This window comes from Rhagoletis pomonella, unplaced genomic scaffold, assembly GCF_013731165.1.
Source record: "Rhagoletis pomonella isolate Grant_MI unplaced genomic scaffold, Rhpom_1.0 Rhpom_scaffold_00252, whole genome shotgun sequence".
NCBI lineage: Eukaryota > Metazoa > Arthropoda > Insecta > Diptera > Tephritidae > Rhagoletis > Rhagoletis pomonella.
The window spans coordinates 15,465-24,115 of NW_023458806.1; positions in this window are offsets into that span (position 1 = coordinate 15,465).

Consider the following 8,651-nt stretch of genomic DNA (forward strand, 5'->3'; position numbering starts at 1 on the left):
ACCAAATCACACTTCGCTTTCACATCGTTATATTCCCATTCGGTCACTGCTGCGGGCGGCTTTTTCGTTAAAATTTATTCTACCTGTATTTTCCAGGTATCAAAACTATCTTTGAAGAGAGGTTCGATTTCGATGGTTGTGAAACTCATTTTTAATTGTGATAATTGCTTTTGGCTTAAATTCGTTTCTATTTCTGTTTGTAATACACTTTGCTTGCTGCTCTCTTCTTTAACGTTTCGAGTTTGTTTTGATTTAACTACTTGGTATTCGCTTTTCATTTGCTCTCAATTCCTGGCACTGTGTAAATTGTGTTTTTCTTCTTTGTATGCAAAAATTAATTTTCGTTCGCCGCGGTTGTTCTCTATTGCTGCTAGCTGTCATCCCATTCACTTATCGTTCGTTGTGTGCTGTAGTATAACACCTCAGTATATCCAGTAAACAAACTTAGCTATTTTTTTTTACCAAGTTTGGTCCCCATAAAGGACTAGTGTTGCAAGCAACGCTTTTTCGGCAATTAGGGTGTTGTGCAGCTATTTAATGTGGTGAAAATTATTTAAGCACTGGAGAGATTTATTCACATGGAATTGGAGATAGGGCTGATAGATTTACTTTAAATAAATTGTGAATCTGCGAAAATATCTTTTCAGCAGATGAATATACTTTTTAACCTTTTTCCCGAAAATTTACATACAGGCTCGAAAATATGCGAGTAACATTAGGTTTGTATAGTAACTTCTCCAGTAAAACATTGCAGCGAGAGCGTAAAAGCAAAATAGAGCGTAAAATTGAGCTTCTTCTCAAAACTAGCAGAAGAGGTTATTGAACACAAAACTAACAAAAACTTGCAAGAGAATAGTTGTTGCACTGCTTTGACAATCTGCTGTAAACATTTTACTATTTATAAATCAGTTTTAAACTCTTTGCTTTACACACAAGCACTTACACTGTCCAGTACATCATTAATATTATGATTTCCACTCATTTTACTTTTGTTTGTGCCAAGGCGAATCAATATAAGGTGATAGCAGGAGTACAAAAACAAAAATTTACATGTATTTTGTTTTTTGCTTTGGCGGCATAAACTGTCAAAACCTGTAAGTGTGAGTAGAAATTCAAACAAAATTTTTCAATTTGATATCAGAAGCCGTGCGGCGAAACACATACACAAAATCAACTGAGCTAGTAACACCACTTTTTATATATTCTTTTGACATTTATTCTTCTTCTTCTTCTGCTAGCTAATTTCTGCTAGTAAAAATTTCACTAGCAAGAATTTGCAGCTCTCTCGTGTTGTTACGCTCTCGATTCAGTGCTCTCTTGCAAATTTTTTGGGTTATCATACACTTTTCCAGTAAAAGTTTGCAGGTTCCAGTACAAATTAGTACTGACTATTGGTAACTATACAAACCTATTCAAATATCGTCGCCTGGATGGAAAATTGCCGGAAGCGTCATTTTGACAATTTGTGGTTTTTGGATATCTTCTTTAGTTTCCGACTAATTGACTAAAATTTTTTCGGTTATTTGGTACAAATTGCGTTAGTATTGCTGTCGTACTAAACTAATCAAGATCTTTCAAATAGAGTTATCTGTTCTTCTTTAGTTTCCGACATATTCAGCTTTATCATGAGTTTCATTTACTAGAACCGGGTCACTTTTCGTTTGCGTGTGTTCACTACAGGTGGATGAAAAAATTGTTGGCGAAATTTTGTTCGGGCGAAACTCACGATTAGGCTGATTAGTAAAAAGTATGGTTAATTTATAAAAATTGTTATCATATTTGGCGTATATCACTAAAACTGACTGCAAATTTTTTGACAAATGTCGTATACGACAAAATTTTATTAAACTCATAAATGGTTGACACTAAACTAAAAAAAATAAGATAATTTAAGAATTTCATGAACTAGTACATAGCATTCTCCGACACTTTGGAGAAAATCTGTAGTCGTGTTTCTGAGAAATTACATTCCAAACTTCAATCGTGAGTTACCGAAAGTAACTTGTGACAATCTTTTATCCAGGGATCTACATAAATTATAATTGTCATTATTTTCGCAGTTGGAGTATATGCCAGACGAGTAACAGGTATATACATACAAGGATACCTAAATTAGCGCGTTGAACTTGTATATTTATCTCTCTCCAACGCATTAATTCTATATACGTAGGTACCAACGCCTGACAAAGTTATGTCTAAATTTAATAATGGCTCTATGACAAAATATTCATGGAATGTATTCGTAGATTTTTATTTACTTCATTTCATACATTAGCATTGATGTTTTGTTTTTCATACATTAGTATTGATGTTTTTTACTAAATACCAGGAATAAATATTTAATAAAAAACTATTTCATTTAAGCTTAACCAACTTTTAGTTGCTCGGAGCTAATTTTGGAACGCTTCACGAAATATTTTCATAGACAGTAAATGCAACCCTGGGTGCATCATTAACGACCTGAAAAACCAAACAAATAAAAAAATTCCATCTGAACCAATATTCCCAAAAATTATAAAGCAAAACAAAAACCATTTTTTCCAATTTATGCACTGTTATTTTTATTATTGCAATACAATTTCGCAGCTCTTCAAACATTTTCCACATTATGCTTTTAGGGCTCGTAGTTTCCGACCCCATTTGCTCGTTTTTTTTTCAATTCTGAATTTAGGCTAGCTTCATGGGAACTTACTGTGGGTGCAAACAGACCACATTTTGTAAACTGAATTGTGATATTTAATTTTATAATGAAAAATGAATTTAATGTGCAATTTTTTAAGTTTACTAGATGTAAGACAACTTTTAATTTTCTTTATATATTGCATGCTTTAGTTTTAATTCTGTTTAAGTTAAGTTGTAAAGGTGAAAATAGGCCTCCTGGGCAACCGAGCACATTAAAAAAAAAATCGGTAACGCGCGTAAAAGCATACCTCACAGGTGGTGTGGAAAATACAAGAACAAATATAAATGGAATAATTTTCGAAATTATGAAATGGTTATTGGTATTTTCCATCTCAAAGGGGGTGATTAATTTGAACGTTATTTAAGCTGCCTTTACACGGTCGATTTTTGTCGTTTAACCAAAATCTACTCGTGTAAATTGCAATTCAACCGTAAAATGTAAGCGTTTTGGCTAGTCGATATCTTAAGTAAATTTTCCAGTCGACAGAAATCGACCCGTGAAAAGGCAACTTCAGGAATTTTTTAATTTTCTTTCTTTTTTTTTTGCTTTTTTCGTATGCCGCCCCCCTCCCGCCCCATTCAGTTTAACGGTAGTTTTAAAGACTGCTAAAAATGTGCTACTTCGGTGAGTAATGACTAGGGAAGACAAAAACACACGACACAAAATACATAGTATTTTGCCGAAGAAGCATAAAAATGATTATTTTGGTAATAAGTTAATTAATTTTCGCATAAGTTCATCTGGCAATACCTTTGCGCAAATAGCCAGCGAGGCGAGGTTTGGTTAATTGACAAAAAAGGAAGCTGACAAACAAGGAAAAGTTCCGTTATTTTCTAGTAAAAAATTATAATATAAAAAAAAATATTTCGACAGTTATTTTCTAATGGTGAAGTTTAGTGCTAAACCGGTTTTTGTGGTTGAAAAGTTCAATGAAAATTTACCGAAAGAGAAAGAATCTTTGCGTTCGTTTTTAGCGAAAGCTGTTCAACGTTTTCCAGGTGTGTTGCGAACTGACCAGCGAGTTTCATTCTGCATCTATTGTAACTGCTCCATATCTATACGTATAATAAAATTGTAACAGGCTGATGTCTGTTCATTATAGATATTAAAGAAAAAATAATATGGGGTTTTTATTAGACCAACAGAAGTTAAATCAAAAATTTTTAGAATTTTTGTCCGTCTGTCTGTCCGTATGTTTGTACGCGCATCACTCGAAAACTAATGCATGGAATTGAATGCAGTTTTCACCGATGTATTTCTAGAGGTCCAACTTTAAGTATAGAAAGAAAAAAATTTAAGAGTTTTCACCGATGTATTTCTAGAGGTCCAACTTTAAGTATAGAAAGAAAAAAATTTAAGAGTTGCAATAAGTTTGAAAGTTTCAATTTAAGTAAATTATAAAATAAAGTAAATATTGCATATGGCTGTCAAAAGAAAGAGGTTTAAAAGGCTTACAGCCGAAAATATTTTTTTGGGAGGCTGCCACCTGTTTGAAAATGTTGATTTATTTTAATTGATGTGATTAATTGAATATTGCAATATTGGCATTATAGATATTAAAGAAAAAATAATATGGGGTTTTTATTAGACCAACAGAAGTTAAATCAAAATTTTTTAGAATTTTTGTCCGTCTGTCTGTCCGTATGTTTGTACGCGCATCACTCGAAAACTAATGCATGGAATTGAATGCAGTTTTCATCGATGTATTTCTAGAGGTCCAACTTTAAGTATAGAAAGAAAAAAATTTAGAAGTTTTCACCGATGTATTTCTAAAGGTCCAACTTTAAGTATAGAAAGAAAAAAATTTAAAAGTTGCAATAAGTTTGAAAGTTTCAGTTTAAGTAAATTGAAAAAATAAAGTAAATATTGCATATGGCTGTCAAAAGAAAGAGGTTTAAAAGGCTTACAGCCGAACATATTTTTTTGGGAGGCTGCCACCTGTTTGAAAATGTTGATTTATTTTAATTGATATGATTAATTTAATATTGCAATATTGGCATTAAAATGAAGAGGTTTCGGAAAGTTTACTGCCGGAAATACGTTTGAAGAGGGTTGCCACCTGATAGAAAAACTTTATTCAATTAAATTGACAAAATAAATGAAATATTATAATCCGGGTATCAAACAGCGCAAAATACTTTCAAGGCGCAGTGAAGAAAGCCGGGTGTTTGCTAGTTTGCTAATTGCTCTAGCGATGCGTTTCGATAACTTTTCGGATGCGTTTTTGAAAGGTATACATTGTCAATATTTTGTAGGTCGGCATTATGGAACATTATAGCTTGTACGTATTCAAGCAATTGACGTTTTGGAAGTCAGCCAAATTTTTGAAAATGGCCGTGCTTCATTTACATAAACTGTAGTGAACGCATGAATTCAAAGTCATTATCAAACTATACGTCATTTCGGCAATTACCTTCATTCGACGGCCTAAATTGGAAAGGGAAAACGCGTAGGTAAATAAAAAAAATATAATATAGACATGCTAAAGCCTAAAAACCTTGAAAACGTTCTAGTAACATTTTTCTTTTAATATTTCACTTGTTTTCTAAATTAAACAAGAATTAAACGTAACTATGTATGGAAAAAACTCTTTTTTTTTAATATCTTCCCAACTAGTAGTCTTATTGAAAAATGATGTATGAAGATCGCTAGTTTCGATCAGTTAACGTATTCCATAGATATTAGAAAACAAAAACAGTTCCGATACTTTGAATCGATTGGCTCAAGATCAGGCTTAATTTAGTTGTTTATACCCAATTTGTATTTGTTTCATACTACGCAGAGTAGGCAAAAACTCCGAGTTCGAGCGAGCGAGCGAGCAAACACCTACTCAATGCCTCGCAGGCAAAGAGGCAATGGCAATGAGGCGAGGCACGAGAAGTTTGGCTAGCTCGGTAAACTAGCGAGCCCCGCTTGTTTGCACACCAGTGTTGCCAGGTCTTCGTCATGAGAAAATGTCACTCTTGGTCTGAAAAAACGTCATTTCCTACCCAAAAACGTCTGTTTCAAATGAATGTAGAAAAAATTTTGGAGCTCCACACCAAAACGTTTCATTTCCAAAACTCGAAATGCTAATGCAAATTCCTTGCATTTACTGGTATGTGTCCATATTTTAACAGAGAACCCGAGATAAAGCAACCAAACCTTTATTGAGTCGTATTGAAATCACTCGTTCGCACCAAAACGTAAAGCTGAGATCACACGATTGCCGTAAAAGCACCAATCTGAAACCATTTTTATGATGGAAATGTAGCATTTTTGTGTGGAACTCCACAATTGTTCTTACTAAACTTTTATTGTGTACAAAGGTATATATGTATGTAAGGTATATTAAAATGTCAATTCGACAGAGCACATTTAAAATTCATTGTAAACTGGTTTGAGATCGTTAATATAAAAATAATTTTATACATACACTTGTGATCAGCTGATTAAGTCATAAACATTTTGATCGATTTTGGCTGTTTCTCTTTCGTTTATTTAATGTATATTATTTTTCCATAAAAGCCAAGCTCTTTAACAAAATATAAATCCACAAAAACTGTGCAAAAATTATAAAAAATCTGCAAATTTTCAGCTAGATTTTCAACTTTTTATTCAGATTTTATAGATTTTTTTTGAGTTTGCAGTTTGATAGTCCATTAAAATTCAGGGCAATAATGTGTGTGTGTAAGTTTAAAGGGGCGTTGATTTTTAATGTTTTGTTTCTTGTAGACATTTCGGTTGTCGAAAATGCTAAATTACGTTCTGCTAGGAAGGAGCATAGCAATATTTCAGTCTTTTTTGCGTTCATTACATTTTCAATTAAATCTTAAAAAAGTTGCCTACTTTTTTCTGACGTTTTATGCTGCACAGCTATTTTGATGCTGTTGCGAGCGTGCGTGTTGAAATAGATCGGCTCTTCCTGATTCGGCTTTTAATGTGCAATTGCAAACATTACAGCAAGCCTCGTAACCTCGAGTGTTTACACAACCAGCCTTTGAGCACGGGATCCTTAGACCAAGAATCAAAAAAAACATCTTTTGAAGCAGCTGCAGCAAAACACAAAGATTGTAAAGATTTATTAAGAAAATAATTCAAAATCAGTTCCTCTTGCAAGATTAAGTAACAAAGAAGAATTACTGGGAAGTTAAAAAACGTAATTTTTTACACAAAAAACGTCCAAACGTCAACAGGATACAAAAAACGTCCAAATGACGTTAAAAACGTCAACCTGGCAACGCTGTTGCACACGCTCCTATTAAACGAGCGAGGCTGCTGTGTGTTGCCTTGCTCGTAGTGCTGAGTGCAGTCTGTATAAATACTCGGCTAGGTAGGACGAGTGCAGGGTTACCACTGAGAAACTTTCTCTGCTATCTCCTTATCTCCTAAGATTTCCAGGTAAGCAGAAAGATCAGAATAATAGCTAGTATATAGATATTGAAGTACATATTATACATAGCACACAAAAAAAAAGTGGAGTGTGCTTTTAATTACACCCACGTACCGACATGTAATTCGATCCGCTGAACCCGAATCTGGGGTCTGTTTGGCCCTCGAAATTCCGGATAAATTGCGAAAAACCGAAAAAATTACAAAAAATTCGCATAGTTTATAGTTTTAATAAAATGACGGGAGTAAATGACGTGAAAACCCGTATCAGAAAAAAAAATTATGACGTAGAATTTTTATACATTTGCATTATGAATAGGGTTGCCAGACGTACTGATTTCATCAGTACAGTACTGATTTTTCATTCCTCGTACTGATTCCTAAATCAGCAAGCAAATATACTGAGTTTTTGGATTCTGTACTGATTTGTACTGATTTTTGTTAAGTCAATAACTAAGCAAAGTCTCATGTCAGACGTGAATGGCCCAAGTCAGTCGTAAGTCGTAATAGCCGATACTAAAAATAATTTCATTAGTATCACCCAGTGCCGTTTTTCATTTTCCAACTATTTACACTCAACGTTTGCAACTAACATAAATTGAATCTAGTTGTGAACGTTTGACGCGATCTGCACTCGGACCATTTTGCTGCATTTTTTGCTGTTTAAGGTTTGTAATATGTATTACAAATCCGGAATAGACGTTTTAATAACAAAATGTAAATTACAGAAATATTAGTTTCTTCTTTTAAACTATGGAAAATGGCGAATCTTCTGACTATGATTCCTCAGAGGAGAAATCAAACAAAAAACCGGCCCAAACGCGAAGAAAAAACAATTTCAGAAAAAATGGTTGAATAATTACAATTGGATTAGGCAGACTCCAAAGTCTTTTGAGGCAAGATGCATAATATGCTGCGTAAATTTTTCTGTTTCAAACGCGGGAATAACGGACTTAAAGAAGCATATGCAATCTTCAAAACATTGTAAAAAGGCGTCATCACTTACTCAACAGAAATCTGTTACAACAGTTTTTAATCTGCAGCTTTCAGCAGCAAAAAGGGAGAGTGCGTTGGCAGAGGCTGCATTTGCATACCATACAGTAATGCATAGCCACAGCTACCTGTCTGCTGATTGTTCGAGCAAAATTTTTCATCTACTTTTTCCTGATTCGTTAACAGCTAAGAATTTTACTTGTGGCAGAACTAAATGCACTAAAATAGTTACACAAGTTTTGTCAAAATATTCTACTAAAACCGTCGTTGAAGACTTGCAAAAACAGCACCCTTTTCTATTTCTAACGATGCCTCGAACAAAGGAAATATAAAAACTTTTCCTGTAATATTAAAATACTTTACTAAAAGCTCAGGCATTAATATCAAACTTTTAAGCTTCTATGAATCTGATTCCGAGAAGTCGGAAGATATAGCCAACTCCTTAAAAAAGAATTTAAACGAAAAAAATTTGTATCTAAGCGCCGCATCGAGGTTTTGTGCCGATAATGCGAATGTAAATTTTGGTTGCCGAAAAAGCGTTTTCGTCGAGTTGCAAAAAGAAAACCAGGACCTTATTGCTGTTGGATGTTTGTGCCATATGTTA